At 48.1% G+C, this 20,559-nt stretch overlaps 1 pseudogene; it reads right to left on the reverse strand.

The window, feature by feature from the left end:
• Positions 1-8,790, reverse strand: part of LOC148474669 (fatty-acid amide hydrolase 1-like) — a 54,215-nt pseudogene extending 45,425 nt beyond the window's left edge.
• Positions 8,791-20,559: the final 11,769 nt, after the last annotated feature.

Below are 20,559 nucleotides of genomic sequence, written 5' to 3' on the forward strand. Positions count from 1 at the left end.
ACTTATGCATACAGTATGTCTGCTTAATGTTAGGCCTGATTTACTAAGAAATGGGTTGTCAAAACTACCAGTCATCGGCGCCTTTGACTGATTTAAAACAGCTATAGTCTGGTTTAGCATTTATTTCTATTGCTATTGTGGGTTTCCAACTTAAAAATGTTCATCAAGCGAAACGCGCATTTCTAATAGAGCAGGAATCTCACTACTGACATCACGAGTGATGTCAGTAGGGCCGCCCACAAATGGCAGGCGTTCCCTCAGGAACGCCTCCGTTTGTCTGGCCACCCCCCCCTCCCCGCCTACAAAACGGGGCGCGCCGTCGATCAACATCGACAGCCGCCCCGTTTGTAGCGAGCCCCAGAATGCAGTGCGCAGTGCCCCACCATCGAGCGCACAGCAACTATTTGTAAGAGAACATAAGCTAATAGCTTTGCATTAAGTGCTATAGAATACAATTATACTTAACTTGCTGAGATGATGCTCCTTTATAGGCAAAAGTTTGACTGCATACCATCTACCAGTGTAAAGGCTCGGTGAATAATTCATAAAAGGATTTCGGTACTATAGAAGTAGAACATTGGTGCACAAACCACAGACCATGGAAAGCGTACAGCCTGTGGCCTATGGCCACCGCTGGAAGCCCGCCATCCTCTGTTCAGATCTACCCTGATTATATTAATAAGAGTAGGTCTGTCAGGCAGTCACTAGTTGGGCGCATCCCATCAGTAATTTGTCTGTAACAGGCAGTCTTTGCAGCAAATTAGATCAGTTGCCAGGTTGCAGAACTCAGTCTCACATTTGGCGATCTCACCAGACTGAGGGGTCTATTTACTAAGCAGTGTTAGGAGACAGAGTGAAAAGTGATAAGAAAGGGATAAGGTACCAGCCAATCAGCTCCCAAATGTCATTTTTCAAACACAGCCTGTGAGATGACAGTTGGGAGCTGATTGGCTGGTACCTTATCCCTTTCTTATCACTTTTCACTCTGTCTACTAACACTGCTTAGTAAATAGACCCCTAAGGCTCTGTTCCTGCACACGTGTGCATGGCATGCAGGATCATGGTAAAGAGCAGAGTCCAACCCGGGACAGACACATCCCGATGGACAGTGCCAGGCTGCACCAACCTTTCTGGACAAACGTATATATTAGCTTTTCTAATACCGGTATAAAAGACAGTCTAGGACGCACATGTAACATAACATATAAAAGTAGTTTATATAAAGCTGTTTAATTGTTTTTAGGCTTAAGTTCATAGTGATCTGTGCAGTGATTCTCCCAAACTCACCTGCCTCAAGCAGGTCTATTGTCTGGTCGATATTTGGATGCTTCTCGGTCAAATTCAGAACCGACCGTTAGTAAATCTCCATCATCTATGTAAAGTTTTGATGGTCATTCCGATGTTCTAAACTGCTCTATAGTTAAATTTTTGGCCGATTTGGCATCGATTTTGACTTCAATAAATCTCTGATTTTCAAACTAGCTACCAAATTGCACAAAAATGCTAAATTGCCCTTTAGAAAATTTACCCCACACAGTAATTTGCTGACAAAAGCCATAAACAGTAACCACAAGCCACCCTCAAACTTTAATCTCAGTTATCTGAAAGACAACAATATAAACACCTCTGATAGACTTTGATAGTATGTACCACCTTGAATCATTACACACTAAAAAAACAAAGAAGAACTCCCAATCTCACCAAAACAAAGGTACAGTAGAAGCACTTAAAGAATTTCAGAACAATAGAGAAATAACCGTCAAACAAATGGAGCAGGGAGTTGTGATTGTGGATACACAGAGACAGTGGTGGGCTGGGCCGGGGGGCAGGGTGCCAGCTGCCCCCCGGGCCGGTACATATTGTGTGGCACTAGGGCCGCTGGCCGTAAGCTCCTTCCCGGAGTCAGCTGCTTCACTCACTCACCCTCCCCGTCACCGCACCACCTGATGAGGAAGAAGCTGAGACAGGAGCCAGCAGCAACCAATACATGCCCTGTGAGCCGAGAAGGTCTCACCCAGACGCGATCCATCTCCGCACTGCACCGACACTATGAGAGCCGCAAACCCCGGCCAATTAGCAGAGAAGATGGAGGCCAGGCTGTTTTTCTACAAACAACAGCCCAGGTGGAGATCCTGGAGACCTGGACTCCCGCTGCATCTCCTCCTGGACCGCAAGGTATAGTTAATAACTGGCTGCATGCAGTGACCCCTGGCTCCTCAGCTCTCATACTCCAAAGAGACCTGCTGCATAAGATCTTGCAATAAAGCTGTCAATCATTCACCTTGAACATGCAGCAGAGTGACTGTAATGCATACAGATGAGCAAGCATCTAGTGGTTATGCAAATTTTGGTACCATAAAGAGCCCCAGAAGCATGTATTTGGTGACTGGCAGGGCTTTCTGGGACTTGTAGTTCTCCCGCAGTATGGGAAATGTAGTTAGCTGAAGCTTTGTCTTATTTCTAATCCTTCTTGAAAATAGACTTCCTGCACTCTACCAGACTGCCCTGAAGTGTGTTTGGTGTATCTGATGTTAAATGGCTGCACAGAGAGTGATTGGTGTTGCATTAAGTGAATTGTTTCCTTGGTCTGTGAGGAAATGGTTTCGATGACATGTCTCGGTAGTGCCATCATTTGAAGAGTAGCATGTGTTTTATAGTTGTCTGGCACCCATACACAAACCACCTCTGGCAGAATGCTGAATTTAGGGCCTAATTCAGCATGGATCGCAACTGCAACAGCATATGCAGATGGCTGATTGTTGCGTACTGCGCATACACGATAGCAGCATTGCACTCGCATTGCGATCACACAGACTACAGAAAGCCATCCTAGAGTGAGTGATGTCAGGTCATCATTTGGGGGTGGTGACGGGGGAGGTGGTCAGAAAAACGCAGGCGTGCCTGCCCGTTTGAACACTTACATAGGCGTGCATAAATGAGCCATTGCGACAGCATACGCAGCTTGAATACTTACTGTATGTGACAAGACTTGCAATACCTGAGTAAGGTCAGACCTACTATAATTGTGCGTGAGGGGCCGATGTTAGCAGTGACAGCCGGGAAGGTTCCTCGACCTGCCTCCTGGCTGTCAGTGTCAGGCTGTGGCACAGTGCAGCTAGCATGAGAAGGGTCCCAGCATACTAACACAGTTTCCCCCCTCAAGCTCCCCCACCAGAACAGCTTCCCTTCCTTGGCTCTGCAATAGCCCCACCCCCAGTTCTCTTCACTTCCTCACTTCTCTTTCCTCCCTGCTTCTACTGGCACCACACAAAAGAAGGCTGACCCTACTGTAACTGCAGTGCACACCACAGAGGTCTCTCCCACTGTCACCTTCTCCCCTGCAGTCTCTCCCACTGTCCCCTTCTCCCCTGGAGTCTCTCCCAAGGACCCCTTTCTCTGCAATCCCTCTGGCTGTCCCCTTAACCCCTGTAGTATCTCTCACTATCCATTGTGCCCTGCAGTCTCTCCCACTGAACCCTTTCCCCTGCAGTCTCTCCCACTGTCCCCTTTCCCCTGCAGTCTCTCCCACGGTCCCCTTATCCCCTACACTGTAGTCTCATTCACTTTCCATCTCTCCCACTATTTCCTTTTCTCCTGCAGTCTCTCCCACTATTTCCTTTTCTCCTGCAGTCTCTCCCACTATTTCCTTTTCTCCTGCAGTCTCTCCCACTATTTCCTTTTCTCCTGCAGTCTCTCCCACTATTTCCTTTTCTCCTGCAGTCTCCTCCACTGTCACTTTTCCACGGCAGTCTTTTTTACTGTCTGAAAAGTTTGAGCTTCATCCCCCTCTCCATATAAGGTATGCCCATACTCCCTCCCCATCTGCACCTCTTCCCCCTTTCCATCTGCACCTCTTCCCCCTCCCCATCTGTGCCTATGTCCCCTCCCAGCATGTTTGCCTCTGCCCTATTACCGCATGGCTGGTGGCTGCAATCAGGTGGCTGGACAGAGGACCAATTGCATTTGCGCCATAAAACTGAACCTAAGGATGACAGGTAATCACAACTGTCTGTTACTAACGGGCTTATTTATCACAATCTGCAATTTAAATGTGGATGTGATAAATATTTTACGCCCAAATTTGCAATGTGTAAATTAATAATTTGATGCAAATTTACTAAAATCCTCTTGCCAGGAGACGGGCTCCGATAAGAGCCTGCCCTGGGGAAGAGCTACGCTATCACAGCTATCACACTGCTTTCTGGTTCGGGTCCTCGGTGTACACTGCTCTCAGGGGCCAACAGAGAAGAATTCGGAGCACCCCTCTCCGGAAGAATTTTCAAAATACTAGCCCATAGGCTACTATTGGATAACGCCATCTGGAGATGGCGTAACCCTGTTGGGGCCAAGCTCCACAATGTGCTGGTAGAAAAGCCAGGGCCACTTACTTGTGTTTGCCCCCCAGGCTAAAAGTTGCCAGCCAGCCCTTGCACTAGAGGAGCCCTAACGTCAGATTCTCTCGCGAGAATCTGACATCAGGGAGCTGCGGCTCGGCCTCGAACGGGGATCCGAGTCAGGCGGGGAACACCCGAACATCGTTCGGGTGGACTCGGATCCCCAATGTTCGGAGTGGTTCGGATTCCACAGAATCCAAACCGCTCATCTCTAAGCCAAAGTATGCAAATCCCGCGATCACACACCAAGGCATTAGCACGCCCACTATGTCTTGGTGTGCGATCGCGGTGTGTATTTAGATGCCCACCAGCCTGACTCTCCAGGAAGTGTATGCAACAATTGGTAACATCGAGTAACATCGGACCCATATGCAGCACTTGTGGCAGACCATACCCAACCGCCAACACTGCGAGTGCTTCCGTGTGTAATTCAGCCATGTGACATGTACTATGACACTGCGTCTTAATTATGCACGCCTCTGAAATGGCGTTAAGACGCTCAGACACGCCTGCGTTCACACCACCACTCCCCCATTTCCATCGACCAACCCCTGTCACCACCCACAAATGGCTCGTCCTGTCACTCAAGCTAGCGAGGCATCTGTATACAAGGGGCGATTGCTTTGCGATCGCATGGACTGGTTCACACATTGCAATGCATACACATGCGCACATTGCAAACATCGGCAGGCTATGTGCGAACACAGCCTAGTGAACGGGTCTCAATCGGGCCCTCAGTATCATAGCAAGGCACTATTGCACCCTTTGACCCCCCCAATTATGATGTCACAGAGGAGGAGGATGAGACCAGGAAGCTGAGTGATGGTGCATATGAGGTGGCTCTCCAGGCTGCAGGTTACTATTCCAGCCAATCAGCTGCAGCTATTCCACATTACACACTCAAGGCTCAAATTGCATTGGAATTCTTGAGAGAACCTCACACTGTAGAATAAGGCACAAGGCTCAGGAAGAGTTACCAGCAGTGTATGGTCTCATTCCCTCATCACACAAAATAATTTTCCTTATACACTCTAGGACAGTGATTCCTAACTTTGGTCATCAAGGCACACTAATACCCCTTTTACACCGGAGCTAAAACACGGGTTTTTGAAGGGTTAACCCGGGCAGCTCCCTGGTGTAAAAGGGGAGAGAGTTGGATCGCCGGGTCGAGTGACCCGGCAATCCAACCCAGGTTACTAGCAGGGTTTAACACGGGCGTAGCCCATGAAACCCTGCTATGAGAACAGCGCACTCCGGGTCACGTTGATCTGGCGTGCGCTGCTAGCCGGCCGATTGGTCCGGCTTCAGTGGCGCTTGGAGATGACGTCTGCAGTGTGAGCGGCGCAGACTCGGGAATATCCCGAGTCGGCGCCGGCAAAATTCCGGGTCTGATCCGGATAGGAACTTTGTTCCAACTCCGGGTCAGACCCGGAATTTAGGTGGAAAAGGGGTATTACAGTCATGGTTTTACTGATATCCATTCTTAAGCACAGATGGTTAAATCAAAATAACTAAGGTACTAATTAAGTTACCTGTGAACAACTATGGCTATCCTTAAAACCTGGACTGTTAGTGTGCCTTGAGGATCATGGTTGGGAACTCCTGCTCTAGGACAACAAGATTTGCTAAACCTATTTACTGAAAGGAACAGTATAAGAACCAAATGTACGGTATCAGTGTTATATCATTCCTTAATATCTATTTCCCATTCTAAATGACAAATGGGCATGTCAGCTTTTCCTATGTTTTAGGAAACCTCCGTAAAACCAGATGAGCAATATTCACACACTGGGTGGGATGAATGAAGCATCGCAGGCGGAATGCATCCTGCCGCCCTTCGCATGCATGCCGGCATTCATAACCCCGGTATGCATGATGACCACCACAAAGGACCGCTCTCTTGGTAAGAGCGGCTCTTTGTGATGGAGAGACTTTTGGGTCTATGATCCCTCACACCCCTGTGAAACATAACCACGCCCCTTTTGCGAGCGCTCACGTGCCTACAGTGTGCGCACAGGGGGAACTGCCGGGGCTGATCTACAACCCCAGTTCGTCCCTGTAGAAGACTCTTACCCTCGCCGGTCACCACAAAGCAGGCATGGAGACTGGGCGGAGTTTAAAGATCCTGCAGGGACTTATGGGAAAATTTCCCTCTGTCCCTGCAGTTTTCGGGAAATGTAAGGATTTTCTTTGTATGACGCCATTCTGAGATGACGTTATATAAAGTAAATATTTTTCAAGCAATTTAACGCTTTTTGTTTTGCTGAATAGCAAAAAGCATTGAAGCACTGTAGAGATCATTGGCTGATCCCTACAGTGCGGTACTCTGCGAGATGGGAATTAATGGAGAAGATAATTGTGTTATCTTCTCCATTATCCCATTGCTGAATAGTGGATTTAGATAAAAAATGCGGAAATGATAGTTTCTGAATTTTTTCTGAAAAAAAATCATTGCTGAATAGACCCCTTAGTAAAAAAAGAAAGATTAATGCCCTATCGACAATTGACACTAGTACATTAACTTAAATGCATATATTAAACTGGTCAGCCTTTTTATTAATTATCAATCAATCAATAACTTAACTATGGTGATGGCCGAAAGAAACAGCAGCCATCAGAGGTCAGCAACTACCAAATCAGATGACTAGAAAAACTTGCAGGGCCACTTGCCCACTCAGAAAGTCCATAGGTCACATGAGACTCCCCCATACCTTCCAACGCACGGTTAGCCAACCAAGGCTGCTGACCCCAACAGCGACAATCAGCCAAAAGGTATATCAAAGGGGAGTGACCTATTAATCAGCCCACTGACCTCCCGGCTGCAGTTCTTTCCCGCCCAACGCCAAAGAAAAAAAGCGACATCAAAAATAGGCAAAGAAAAATTAAAATAAAGAATTGGGAGAGAGGGGAAAAAGCTGAAAAGAGGTCGTCTCATATCTGCAGCTGCCCTAAGTAAACTGTAGCTCCTCCCACACCACGCCTTAATAACTCTACCATTGGCTACACACTGAGAAAGATTAACCCTCTACTATCTATACAGCTATGATGTACCACTGTCCTACAGCTTAGGGGTTTCAAACAGTGGCGTAAGTTCATCCCAGACGCCCGGAGCCAAGTTATAATTTGGCCACCCCTCCTAAAAAAGGGAAAATAAATATGGTATCTATCTATTTATCTATCTATCTATCATATAGTATATACAGCCACGCACCACAGTACGCTATGGCACATCCGGGATCGCGTGTCCATTAAGTTCTATGGAGACGCACTTGCACGTCCGCGGGAGTACGTCTCCATAGGATTGAATGGGGATGCTATTGCACGTCCCGGATTGCGTGAGGGCGTCTCACGCCATGCATGGCGTAAGATGCTGCAATACGAACACCAAACCAGCTGGACAGATAAGATAGTGACCTGTATAGTGCAATTAGTATGAGGCTCAGAGTCCTCCTGGTGGAGGTGAAAGCCACCTGATACCACTGTTGGAGAGGAAAACCATGGACTGAGTTTGAGTCAAGATATTGTAAGACCGCCACTGTGGTGGGACTACAAATCACAAAATTCCCAGTCTACTGCCGCCTACTTCACATGCCGGGAAGATTGCTTTACCAAAGATCTGCCCCCATATTCAGTCGCTGGTGCCCCAGGCCCCTGCCTCCCATGCCCAGGCTTGGACTGGCCCAGCGGGGAGCCGGGTAATTCCCCGGTGGGCCCGACTGCTCCGAGGCCACGTCCCTTTCAGCGAGGAGGCGGGGCTTAGCGGGCCGCGATCGCGGCAGCGGGGAAGGAGGGGGAGGCCGGGTGATGCTGCACAGCATGTGTCCTGGACACTGTGTCAGAAGCGCAGCGGAGGTAAAATAATAGGCTGTATACATTGCTGCTTGTGTGTTTTAGTCCAATCAGCAGCAGAGATTAAAAACAGGCATGCCTGTCAACCATTTAGCACAGTAGGGGGAGTGGCCTCAGCACAGGATGTTGTGGGACAGTTCTCTTCTGAGATCTGGCAGACCTGGCAGGCGGAGACAGACACAGTTCATGTTGAGAAAGAAAGTATTTGTATGCAGAGTCCTAGCAACAGTGAAATTGCCCAATAACCTATTGTCAATAGGTGAATCACACACAGTGGCCACATTAGAGGTTACCGCGTTAGACACATACTGAGGGCACTACAGGGGAGATTCCTGCTGCTCTCACAGACAGCCCGTCCTGTCAGCATCAGTCCTAGTAGCCAGCAACATTGTCCTATAACCCTCAGTGACCTGACTCCCTCTCACTGTGAGCACTACACTCACAGTGTCTTGTCTGTCTTGTCTCATGGCTGCTCCTCCTCCTCACAGCTGCGGGACCTGTTACCTCCTTCTGCCTGCTCAGTGACTGCAGATGAAAGATCCTTCTGCAAGAGGTGAGTGGGGGAAGGGGTGGGGGTTGAATTGAGGCATTAGGTACACTGTATATAGTGAGGCCTATGTATTGATGTAGGTGGTTATGTACACTGTGTTGTGACCTGTATGTTGTTATACATGTAAAATGCATTTTATACAATAGTATGATAGATGCTTTGCTTTGTTATATATGTGTATGTGTGCTGGGTGATAAATATGCATTGCTATAGGTGTTTGTGTTCTGTATTGTCTAGTGTGATCTGTATATTGTTATATATGTTTATATGTATTGTACACTAGGACCTTTGCATTGTTATGTGATTGTGTAGTGTGACCTATACCTTGTTATACAGTATACTGTATGTGTATGTGTGCTGTACACTCTAGTGCAGGCTTGCTGACAATCTGGCTGCCTTTTCCGGGAGAGAGAGGCAGCTCGGCATAGTAAGCGGGGGAGTGACGCAGTTTTGTGGGTGGGACCGCGGGATCACATCATCGTGGCCCCCCCCCTGCTTCACAATGCTGAGATTACCGGCAATGTGTAGGCGGGAGCGGGGCCACGATGACGCGATTCTACACGAATCTCATCATCAGTTCCCACCGGACCGGTCACCTATGTATGCAAGGTGAGAACGGTCGCCGGCAGGGGTTGCGGCCGGGAGACTTGCGCACTCTTCCGGGGGGCCGTGAGTGACACCCGATTTTCGGGAGGCTCCCGACAATTTCTGGAGAGTAGTCAAGTACGCTCTAGTGATGCCTATGCATTGCTATAGGTGTTTATGTTGTGTACTGTCTCTAGTGTGACCTGTTTATTTGTATTGTACACTAGGACCTTTGCATTGTTATATATGTGATTGTGTAGTGTGACCTGCCTATTGCTATAGATGTGTGTTGCTGTACACTGTGTAGTGTGTCCTGTACAATTTATATATATATATATATATATATAATATATACCTTTGTATTGTCTGTTGTGCACAGTCTATTGTGGCCTGTGCATTGTCAGGCAGTATGTGCTATTTAGAGTGTAGTAGGGATGGACATCAAAATGCGGTGGTTGCAGACCATCAGTTATACCTGCTGTGCTCTGGCAGAGGGGAGGAGACTGGAGATGCTTGCAATGGACTGTACTATTATAGAACTGCTCTCCAATTGGCTGACTTGGTGATGCCACTCTGCCATTACACAGACGCAAGGCATGCTGGGAATTGTACTGTTTCCGTATTCTGCCCACGGTTCTAGGAAGTAGTGTTGTCTGGGCGTAAAGCTCGCAAAGCTATGTGCATACACAGACAGCGACACAGTGCTTCAGTCACACATGCTACTGCTGTCTGCCCAGAAATAACTGTGCTGTGGGAGTCTGACTGGGACCTGCGGGCAGCAACAGGCTCACAGTCACTGCTTTGGGCTGTGTGTGTGCGCGTGGTGGTGGGGATTGTATTCATATTATCTGTGTTATATTATGGGTCACTGTTGGCATTTAACTGCATGCTCCCTGTATTATATGGCAATAACTGCTCTCTGGATAATATGATGGTCACTGCGTTGTCTCTGTATTATATACCGGCCACTGCAATGCACTCTGTATAATACTGGCACTGTAACACTTTCTGCCACAACCCTCAGTTTGCTAGCCACACCTTAAGCTTTATGCCGTCGCACCCCAGTGGGCCCTACCATTGCATTCTCCCTGTGGGCCCTTCATGACCCAGTCCGACACTGCCCATGCCCTCTTACTCGCAGCTCTATCTGGTGCATCCTTCTTGACATCCAGGTCAGGAAGATCTGCAGCCGCGTTTATGCTCAGGCCCTCAGCACAGGTCTGCGGCTAGAGCTGCCACCAGGGAGGAGTGGGACAAGGAGTTGTGGATGAGGGGGGGGGCACAGGGACTGCTGCACAGGTCCATGGCTAGGGCTGCTGCCAGGGGAAAGTGGGACAGGCAGTTGTGGGTGAGTGGGGGGGGCACCGTATGTGTCACACTGGCATAAGAAGTTGCTGAGGGGCAGCGATACCAATGAGCGGAGACAGGCTTTATATAGACGGAAGCGGCAGCTAGTGGTCTGAAACTGAGCTCTCCATTAGTATATGGTTATGGCAGCTTCTCAGGTGCCGGGAAGAGGTGCCATTTATTGGGCGGCCGTGACGGTACACTCTATGGGCAACATCTCCACTTCTAAAAACCTGCACTTTAGTAAATATACCTCTTAGGGCGCATTCCGGTGCTTAGCATTTGGGGAATGCAGTAAAACCCGCTAAAAATGCACTTTCAGGGGTTTTACAGCATTTTTGCCTTTAGTACATCCCGGCCTATGGACCTCATTCAGAGTCGGTCGTAAGCGGCCGCTCGGTCGTACGCATATGATGTTTCCAAACCACACATGCATACGGTCAGTTGTGCGCATGTGCGTACGATGCTTTGCGATCCAAAATGCTGTCGATCGTACGGCTTACGAGCAGGAAGTGGCTTCCGAGAGTTGATTGACATGAAAGGCCGTTTGTGGGTGTTGACGGGGGTGGTGGTCTGAAAACGCAGGCGTTCCTCACCGTTTTCAGGGCATTTTAGGGGCGTACATAAATTACCTGCTACGACCGACATAGAAGGCCGGAAGTAGTAAAACGTCACTCTGCGAGCAGGTTAGAGGCCTGGCTGATCGTACAGCTTAAGGTAGGGTAGGAGCTCCCGCAAGCCCCAGAGTACAATCGACACTATTGAATGTTATTGATGTTAGGATTGATGTATCTATTTTGTGCCACACAATGCAAGCAGCTAATAATCGTTTGTTGTAGCTAATAACACTGTTAATTGGCTCGTAATTGATTCAGCTGAGTTTGCATTAGCAAATAATAAGAATAAATACATTTCATGGGGATGGTTTATTCTATATGGTTTTTGTTAATTTTTGTGGGCGTCACAACGACTGACTCGATCGCTAGCTACTATCAGAGGAGGTGTATTGTTCACGTATGGGCGTCACTTTGGTTGCGACCGACCGGCTGTGCGATTGCTTCCTTTTTCAGTTTCTCGGTCGTTAGGCGTACGACTGAGCGGCCGCTTATGACCGCCTCTGAATGAGGTCCAATGTCTCTTCTACCCATTACATATGTGATTTCAGTCACATTTGCATGCATGTACTGTATGTTTTCTTAGAGATGTAAGCGATCAGGGTTGCATGCAGAAACTCCTTGCATCTACTGTCCTTTTGTGTTTTTAATCATTACAGAAAATGTAAGGCACATCAACTTCTATAAAAAAAAATTCTTTAAAAGTTACGTTTTGCTTTTCTTTTCTCTAAGAATGCGGACTCGACTCCACCCCCAACCCCTTTTTTATATTATAGAACTATCACATTACATTTAAAGCCTTATACCTTTTAACCACATAAGGCTTTTTTTTCTGGTTAAGTGTTACATTACCGTCCTGTTGCACCACCTAGTGGTCGTTTTAGAGACCACATTGCAAAGACCTGTTCTGTGCGTTGCATTGGCTAAAATCATTTTCTCCTTGTTATTCCAAATATGTGAATCTGTCCTTCTAACCATATGTGCTTTGATGAAATTCACTCTCTGCTGTGTTGACCCTCCCACCTTTGTCCATATTCTCTAACTAGCAAAATCCTCCTAATCAACTGAGTGTCTCTGAGAGTTCCAACTGATCACAAGGGATCAACACCAGCACAGCTATTAGTATCCTCGGTACTTCCCCTTTCATGCCCTTAAAGACAAGTCAATACTCAGTCTGAAAGCAGTGGAACGGGACCAAGTACTCTTCGCAAAGCTTGAAATCTCACTGGATCCCATGACACTTCCACCAAACAGTTCTTCTAAACACAGCATCCAAAGCCACCAAATCCCAAATGGTCTAGAGTGTGATGTCATCATGATCCAGCTGCCCCATGGGCATCAATTCTTTAACTCCAAGAAATCGTGGGTCAGTTGATGCAATGATATTTAACCCACCGACTGTCATGACTTATGTTGAGTTGATTTACAGAGGATATCTTTGTATTGTCTCATTTTTGGTCTTCTCACAGTACACCAGTCCCAGTTCCATTGCCCCACCCTGTCATTCCGTGTGTGGGATACTGTCACGTGTAGAACCGGACCAACCCAAACATAATGATTCCAAGTAGGATCCAAGTCAGGCTCAGGTTCCGAGTCTCCATGCAGAGAGGGCTGGCTGGTTGAGTGTGCTGTACTGTCCCAGGGCCGGATTAACAATTGGGCGGGTGGAGCTACAGCTCCAGACCTCCCATTGAAAATAGGCCCACAGGATACACTGACTGCAGTGCAGACAGGAAAAAAGATTTTTTTCCTGTCACCACCGACAGCCGAACTTACTGCCCAGCTCACTCACCTCCCGGCCACACAAAGCTGAGCCCATCGTAACCTCCACAACCCCCTCTCGGCTGGTCGACCTAAGCCCCACCCACCACTGGCAGTCGAAGCTCTGCCTCTATGTGCCTTAAGCTCAAGCTTAAGGTCAGTGTAAGGTTTGGCCTCTGGGCCTGATTCAGAGCCGGACTCTCTGAAAGAGCGCTCGCTCTGAATCAGGGCGTTTTTTAATAATTTTTGTGCGGCCTCCTGGCCGCTCGCATGGCTGTGGGTGACCATCCACAGCTATTGCGAGCGGCCAGGTGATGGTCACGATGGTCTCAACCATCGGGGGTTGCGACGAGACCCTTGTGGTAGGGGCTCGATCCCGCAAGCCCCAGTGAGCTTCTGGCTTTTAATAGAGCCGGAAGCTCACCACTGACATCACTCGTGATGTCAGTGGGGCCGCCTCCAAACGGCAGGCGTTCCTTGGGAACGCCTCCATTTGGCCAACCGCCCCCCTGCCCGTCTCCAAAACGGGGCAAGCTGTCGATCAACATCGACAGCTGCCCCCTTTTGGTGCGAGACCCGGCGCGACGGAGCGCCCGTCGCTAGCCGGGTCTCACACATGCGCAGTGGCCAAACATCAACCCGCTTGTGAGCGCATAGCGCTTGCGAGCGGGTCTGAATCAGGCCCTCTGTGTATTATTTATGTATGTTTTGTGTGTGTGTATATATATATATATATATATAATATATACATATATATATGTGTGTGTGTTAAATTAGGTGGGTACAGGAGCATATATATATATATATAGCGTTCCCGCTAGGCTGTTTTAGCGGGGCGTGGCGCCCTGCCCTCCTTCTGGAGGTCAAAAAGCGCCCTGCCCTCACAGCCTGCGGGTGCCGCTCTCACCCGCGGGATGCAGTGTCCCACGGGTGGAGAAACATGCGGTGTCCCGGTCACCGCCGGAGAATAGACGCCGGGCGCATGCGCCCGACATCTATTCTCCCTTTCTGCAGCGCTTGGGGGCTGCCCGGCATGTCCGTAAGCGCCTGGCACGCCCCCAAGTATGACAAAAAGGGGACGCATTTTATAGACACGCCCCCTTTTCATGACCACGCCCCCTTTTTGGGGTTGCCCTCTCTAGCTCCGGCGCCCTGCCTGCCACCGGAGCTAGACTGAACACTATATATATATATATATATATATATATATATATATATACAGTAAGGTGCATAAATATTGGGACATTGACAGAATTTTTAGATTTTGGCCTCTATTCACCACCACAATGGTTTTGAAATGAAACAAACAAGATGTGCTTTAACTGCAGACTTTCAGATTTAATTTGAGGGTAATTACATCCAAATCGGGTGAACGTTGTAGGAATTACAACAGTTTCTATATGTGCCTCCCACTTTTTAAGGGGCCAAAGGTAATGGGACTATCAACTCAAAAGCTATTTCATGGACAGGTGTGGGCTATTCCCTTGTTATTTCATTATCAATTAAGCAGGTAAAAGGTCTGGAGTTGATTCTAGGTGTGACATTTGCATTTGGAATCAGTTGCTGTCAACTCTCAATATGAGATCCAAAGAGCTGTCACTATCAGTGAAGCAAGCCATCATTAGGCTGAAAAATGAAAACAAACCCATCAGAGAGATTGCAAAAACATTAGGTGTGGCCAAATCAACTGTCTGGAACATTCTTAAAAAGAAAGAACGCACCGGAGAGCTCAGCAACACCAAAAGACCCTGAAGACCACGGAAAACAACTGTGGTGGATGACAAAAGAATTATTTCCCTTGTGAAGAAAAAACCCTTCACAACAGTTGGCCAAATCAAGAACACTCTCCAGGAGGTAGATGTATATGTGTCAAAGTCAGCAATCAAGAGAAAACTTCACAAGAGTGAATATAGAGGGTTCACCACAAGATGCAAACCATCGGTGAGCCACAAAAATAGGAAGACAAGATTAGAGTATGCCAAACAACATCTAAAAAAGCCATTACAGTTCTGGAACAACATCCTATTGACAGATGAGACAAAGATCAACTTGTACTAGAGTGATGCGAAGAGAAGAGAAGGAAAGGAACTGCTCATAATCCAAAACATACCACCTCATCAGTGAAGCATGGTGGTGGTAGTGTCATGGCGTGGGCATGTATGACTGCCAGTGGAACTGGTTCCCTTGTATTTATTGATGATGTGACTGCTGACAAAAGCAGCAGAATGAATTCTGAAGTGTTTCGGGCAATATTATATGCTCATATTCAGTCAAATGCTTCAGAACTCATTGGACGGCGCTTCACAGTGCAGATGGACAATGACCCAAAGCATACTGCAAAAGCAACCAAAGAGTTTTTTAAGGCTAAAAAGTGAAATGTTATGCAATGGCCAAGTCAATCCCATGACCTGAATCCGACTGAGCATGCATTTCACTTGATGAAGACATAACTGAAGGGAAAATGCCCCAAGAACAAGCAGGAACTGAAGACATTTGCAGTAGAGGCCTGGCAGAGCATCACCAGGGATGAAACCCAGCATCTGGTGATGTCTATGCGTTCCAGACTTCAGGCTGTAATTGCCTGCAAAGGATTTGCAACAAAGTATTAAAAAGTGAAAGTTATATTTAGGATTGTTTAGTTTGTCCCATTACTTTTGGCCCCTTAAAAAGTGGGAGGCACATATTGAAACCATTGTAATTCCTACACGGTTCACCTGATTTGGATGTAATTACCCTCAAATTAAATCTGAAAGTCTGCAGTTAAAGCACATCTTGTGTGTTTCATTGCAAAGCCATTGTGGTGGTGAATAGAGGCCAAAATATGAAAATTCTGTCAATGTCCCAATATTTATGGACCTGACTGTATATACACATATATATATATATATATATATATATATATATATATATATATATATACATACATACAGTACCAGTCAAAAGTTTGGAGACACCTTCTCATTCAATGGTTTTTGTTTATTTAAATTATTTAGTAGATTACTACTAAAGACATCAAAACTATGAAAGTACACATATGGAATTATGTTGTAAACAAAAAAAAGTGTTCAACAAATCAAAATATGTTTTATATTTTAGATTCCTCAAAGTAGCCCCCTTTTGCTTGGATGACCGCTTTGCACACTCTTGGCATTCTCTCAGTCAGCTTTACTGTCTGCTTGTATAAAACACACTAAAATCCAGTTAAGTAATCAACGTCTCAGAACTTGTATTCATTCCTTTGTTAGGATTACCAAAAGGACAAATACAAGTTCTGAAACATTGATTACATAAACGGGTCAGTGTGTTTTATACAGGCCATCCAGAGTGTCACACCCATACACACACACACACACGCAATCAGCTTACTCCAGACCGCCCTGTGTCTGGCACTGCCCCCCAAGTGCATGACATCATGCTGTCCCGTAGAGGGGCCTGGAATTGCAACACTGCCCGGAGCATCCTGAAGATGCTGTAAAGACTGCAGGGTGTCTGACTGGGCAGCACTGCAGGAGTGATACTGACTGCAGGGTGCAAGCACCCTGCTAGCCAGTAACAAGGGCCATGGGGTAGCGACAGTGCTGCAAACAGAGCAGTGCAGCATCACCAGTCGCATACCTGTAGTTATGGCACTGTATACAGTCAAAACACACCCACAACACAGGCTTCACCCCTAGTGGCGGAACTCGTGACTGGTGGGCCCATGTGCAGAAATATGTTTTGGGCCCCCCTCCTCGGTATGCAATCGGGAAGCCGACTGCCTAAATACCGGCAGCCGGCTTCCCGACTGTCATATCCTGGCAAGGGTGAAATGCCGGGCGTCTAGATGTAGACGCCCGGCATTTCCCCGACGCCGGGAGACCGGCGCCCGGCATCCCGATCGTAGTGATGCCGAGCGCTGCGAGCGGACAGCCGCGCGGGGGGGGGAGAGGGGACTTAGATTTAGGGCTCCCGGGGAGTTAGGGTTAGGCACCCCCCGGGAGGGTTAGGGTTAGGCTAGGGGGAGGGAGGGTTAGGGTTAGGCACCCCCCGGGGGACTTAGGTGTAGGCAGCGGGGAAGGGGGTGGTTAGGGATAGGCACTTAGAGGGGGGATTAGGGTTAGGCACGGCGGTATTTTTTCATACCAATTCCCCCCTCCTTGCCCCACCCCAAGTTCATAGTGCCGTGGGTTACAGGGAAAGGTAGAGGGTGACAGGGAGATATTGACAGGCAGTGGCTGATAAGGAGAGGGTGACAGGGAGAGGGTGACGGAGAGGGTGACACGGACTTGGTGACAGGGACTGGGTGACAGGGAGAGGGAGTGGGTGACAGGGTGAGGGTGACAAGGAGAGGGTGACAGGCAGTGTGTAACAGGAAGAGGGTGACAGGGAGAGACGCAGTGTGTGACAGGCAGAGGTGACAGGCAGTGTGTGACAGGCACTGGGTGACAGGCAGTGGATGACAAATATATTACTTATATTACTATTTACTTACGTGATCCCAGATCTGCAGCTCGTGGATCCTCCTCTCCTCCTTGGATTTTTTTAACAACGGGGACAGTCACGAAATTGTGACATCAGATCCCAGGCACCAGTAGCAAGGACTACCTCAGAGAGGAAGAGCCAGGCCAGTTGGGGAAAAGCAGGGCGGGACCGGGAGGAGCAAGTAGGAGAGAGGATATAAGGGGAGGAGAGGGGGGCCCAGCCAACTCCGGCCGGATCATATCCACGACCATAGGTAGCGCATCATTCCATAATGTTACCACTGGGACGGGTTGGAGTCACGTGGTGGTGTATAATCAGTCAATCTGACTCATTATAATGCAGCCAGCTGCAGGACCCTTTATTGCAGTGGGCCCCAGTGGAATGCACCAGCTACACTGCCGGTAGTTCCGCCACCTGCACACCCCTATGTAAATCACACCTATACCACACTGGTCATGACCCCACATCACCAGTAACACTGATGCAGCACTGGTCACACCCCCTGCAGCGGCACACAATAGGCCCTTCATAAATTTCAGCTCCAGGCCCATGTGGACATTAATCTGGCACTGTACTGTCCATCTAGGGATGTGCTGCGCTGTCCATTCAGAGGTCTATTGCATACACGCATAGCAGAGCAGCGTGTATGCTTCCCCTAACTTCCCCCCCACCGCGGCACCCTGCGGCCCGCGGGCGGGACAGTGGGACAGTCCCAGAAAAACGGGACAGTCCCGCTAAATGCGGGACAGTTGGGAGGTATGATATAAGCACTGTGCGTTTGTACTGCTGCTCTGACTCTTACTTTCAAATTGTATTTATTTCAATTAAAATCACAAATAGGTATACTTGCAAAATACTCTTATGCCATTTTTCAGCCTAGATTTGTAGATACCAACCTGGTAGGCTTGGCTTTCCTTGATCCAGGGCCGGACTGGGACTAAAGAGAGGCCCTGGCATTTCAAGAGCAGACAGACCCACCTCGCGTCAGCATCTGGCTCCAGGCAAAGCCTCCTCCCCTTACTATTCATGACCCCTCCTTCTTCTTAGTCTATGCTCATACAAATATAATTGATCTTAGAACAACATACAAGCAGTGGCGTAACAAGGGTATTTAGAGCCCAGGGCAAATTTAAAAATGGAGACCCCCCTATGTGCGCGTCAAAAAAATGGATGTGGTCACTTAAAAATAGGGCGTGTCAACATGACACACACCCCTTTCTTGTCGCTCTGAACATTCCTTTCCATATGCACCTTAACTAGTGTTCACTCTAGCTCCAGTGGCAGGCAGGGCGCTGGAGCTAGAGAGGGCACTTCTCTGCGCGCACCTTGGGTGTGCGCGCCCGAAAAGAGGGCGTGGCCATTGAAAAGGGGGCATGTTTATAAGACGCGTCCCCTTTTCATCACTCTTGGGGGCGTGCCCGGCACTTACGGACACGCCAGACAGCCCCCTTATATAGTGCCCCACATGCGCCAAGCGTCTATTCTCCGGCGGTGACTGGGTCACCGCACATTTCCCCACCCGCGAGACACTGCGACTCGCGGGTGAAGACGGGATCCACAGGCTGTGAGGGCAGGGTGCTTTTTGCCCTCCAGAACGAGGGCAGGGCATCACGCCCTGCTAAAACAGCCTAGTGGGAACACTACTTAACCCCAGTAGTGCCCCTTATACAGTACCCCCAATATGCAATGTCCCCAGTTGTGGTCCTTCTTATGCAGGCCCCTAGTAGTGCCCCTTATACAGTACCACCAGTAGTGGTCCCCCTTATGCAGCCCCATTAGTTCCACTTATACTGTACCCCCAGCATGCAATGCCCCCAGGAGTGGTCCCACAAATGCAGCCCCCCATTAGTTTCCCTTATACAGTGCCTCCAGTAGTGGTCCCCCTTATGCAGTGCCCCTTATATAGTGCCCCCAGTAGTAGTCCCCCCCAATGCAGTGCCCCCAGTAGTGGTACCCCCTATGCAGTGCCCTTTATATAGTGCCCCCAGTAGTAGTCCCCCCCATGCAGTGCCCCCAATAGTGGTCCCCCTTATGCAGGCCCCCAGTAGTGATCCCCCCTATTCAGTGCCCCTTATACATTGCCCCCAGGTGTGGTCTCCCCTATGCAGTACCCCCAGTAGTGGTCCCCCGTATGCAGGCCCCCAGTGGTGATCCCCCTATTCAGTGCCCCCCAGTAGTAGTCCCCAGTAGAGGTCCCCCCGCCTGATACAGTGCCCCCAGCAGTAGTTCCCCCCCAGTAGTAGTACCCCCCCAGTAGAGGTCCCCCGATTCAGTGCCCCCAGCAGTAGCCCCTCCAATAGTAGTCCCCAGTAGAATCCCCAACCCCAATAGTGATGCCCTCAGAAGTGCCCCCCCCCCCGATGCAGTGCAGATACAAACGTAAAAAAAAATAAAAAAATACACTTAGCTGAATCCACGCTCCAGCCACAGCTTCCGCCGCCCAGGGATCAAATGCAGGATTTTTAGGGGGGGAGGGGGGTTTATATATATATATATATATATATATATATATACACATACATACACACACATTAAATATATATGTATAAACATGGCTGTGAGGTTCTGAATTTGTTGTGGACCCGGGGTGGTGATAGGAGCAGACACAGAAGCAGACTTAAATGAAAAAGTGAAGTTTTTAATAAGTGACTTAGAAGACATGGGAATGGCAAATGAAAAAGTCCAGGTATAGCACTAAAGTGCACTTGGTTACTGTAGTGGGGGTTAATGAGAAAATGTCCAGATAGTGACAGGCAGGAATAGTCCAGTATACAAGTATGGTGAGATGAAAACAGAATGCAGGTATAATGAGCTGTAACTAAATGCAGAAAATTAAATATAAAAAGCAGCGCTAAATCTTTGAATCATTTATTGGTTAATACCAAAAGCACATTAAATCACATAAAATAACACTAAATAGCATTCAACCTATAAATATTACTTGCAAGTAGTAAAAAATATATAGAGAAAATTAAAAATAAAAATAATATAAAAAGGC

The sequence above is a fragment of the Taudactylus pleione genome, unplaced genomic scaffold, assembly GCF_031769625.1.
Source record: "Taudactylus pleione unplaced genomic scaffold, aTauple2 ptg000824l, whole genome shotgun sequence".
In the NCBI taxonomy this organism is placed as follows: Eukaryota; Metazoa; Chordata; class Amphibia; order Anura; family Myobatrachidae; genus Taudactylus; species Taudactylus pleione.